The following is a 1,964-nucleotide window of genomic DNA, read 5'->3' on the forward strand; positions in this document are numbered from 1 at the left end:
TAAACGCAGAACGATGAGCTCATGGGTGCAATCTCACTCCTATCTCACTGTACATACAACACACCAATCATGTGGCATCCTTTTGTTTCTCTCAGTAGATCAGTAGAGCAAGAAGATTCTAAGAAGAGTAATGAGCACATGAGGAAAGAAATTATTCTCTTAGAAGCGATCAACCAAATTGCATTATTCTTCTCCATGCACCAAATAATTGACAAACTTAAAACATATCTTTGATACATTTTTTTCCACACATTTGGAGCAGATATTCAAGCTAACATATATTTTGACGGAACTGCAGCCAAAGAGTCACCAGAAACAATATTTTTTTACCAAAGCTAAAAGGAAATAAACAGAAAAGTCAATGAGATTGATGAGTATACCAAAAGATTCTGAGGTTTGATGTCCCCGTGACACACTCCAATGGTGCGGTGTATGTAAGATAATGCCCTGAAAATCTGCCGGACAGAAACAACATCTTGTACTTCAGATATGTTAGAAAATACAACCTCAAGAAATCATTAGCTCAAGTGCGTTAACAACAACGTAACTGAAGTGAAACTAGCTTCTCATAAAAACTCGCGGTTGGATGGACTTTTCCAAGCTTAGCCTATCCTCAAAACAAACAAAAGAACTAGAAAATATTGGAACAATTTTTGCAACAATCTCTTGTCCAACATCTCACGCATATGAAAAAGAAGGGAAAACAATCTCTTGTATAACAGAATTTGCAGACGTGTCTCGTATTGGGTGTTCTTAACAAGGGGGCCTATATAAATGACAACTCACTTGAGAAAAGAGTACACTACCTGATATGTATAAAGCTTCACAAGTATCAATGGCATCCGTTGGTTCAGCTTGTTGTAGTGTTTGATAACACGGTGAACAGTTTCAGGTACATACTCAAGAACCAAGTTAAGATAGAGTTCATCCTTATCAGTTGTGGAAAAGAAGCAGTGTGTCAGAAATTTTTTTTTGCTTGTATAACGTGGATCAGTCCACGTTATACATGTAAATTTTTTTTTTTTTTTTGCTTTTGGTTGAATCGTCTGACAAGGTAAAAAAAAAATTTTGGGGTATATCGTGGATCAGCCCACGATATACCCGTTTTGGTATAATAATTTTTAGATATTCCCTTTTGGTAAAAATCGTGTATTTTTATGCCTTTAGGCTCCGGACTCTCTTAATATACGAGGTAGGGGTCTGTCTAGCCCCCCACCACTGAAGGCGGCTTAAATAAAAATGATAAAGCCTATAAAACATACTCCAATTACTGTTGCATTTACGCGTTGAATAAGGCGTACATTATTTTCTGGGGATATAACATAAAGTTGAGATAAGATAAAAAGAGTAGCCGTGCATGAGAGAGTGAAGTTAAAGCAACGGGACCTAACTCCTGGCTGCACCCCCATTAACATCTTTTCAAGGAACTACAGTAATTTGATTTTTGGCCCATTTTATTTTATGGCCGTCCAAAAATATGAAGATTATTCGAGATTTTTCATCCACTACAAACAGCCTACATGTGGACTTGAAATGGGCAAAGTCATCCCTTTATAACTTTGGAAACTTCAAATTATAAAAAATTTAACTTCTATAAACTTTTACACGATTAGGTTATTTAAATGATCACTACTGGGTACGAATATATCTTGCTCTAAGCGGTATTACAGGATATCGATTCGTCTATATTTGTTTTTACTATATACCTATATAAAAATAATTATAAGCAAAATAAAAATATTGCATATAAATAAATAAATGACATTGCTTATCATTATATTAATTTATTCACTTCTTCAAATATTGACATAACTTACCAAAAATTCCACGTACGTCAATAATCACTACATATTATCATCCATTATAAGTGAAATTATAATCCTAAAAATGAAATAAATAATTCGCTATAACAAATAATAAAAACACACTAAAGATAAAAAAAAGTATTTACACTATCAATATAT

At 33.8% G+C, this 1,964-nt stretch overlaps 1 long non-coding RNA gene across 1 annotated transcript; it reads right to left on the reverse strand.

The window, feature by feature from the left end:
- Positions 1-412: 412 nt before the first annotated feature.
- LOC132642800 (uncharacterized) lies at positions 413-1,303 on the reverse strand. Its single transcript, XR_009583344.1, has 2 exons — positions 807-1,303; positions 413-455 (listed from the first exon to the last, which is right to left on the reverse strand). It is a non-coding gene; the product is annotated as an uncharacterized LOC132642800 (long non-coding RNA).
- Positions 1,304-1,964: the final 661 nt, after the last annotated feature.

The sequence above is a fragment of the Lycium barbarum genome, chromosome 5 (genome assembly GCF_019175385.1).
Source record: "Lycium barbarum isolate Lr01 chromosome 5, ASM1917538v2, whole genome shotgun sequence".
Taxonomy (NCBI): Eukaryota; Viridiplantae; Streptophyta; class Magnoliopsida; order Solanales; family Solanaceae; genus Lycium; species Lycium barbarum.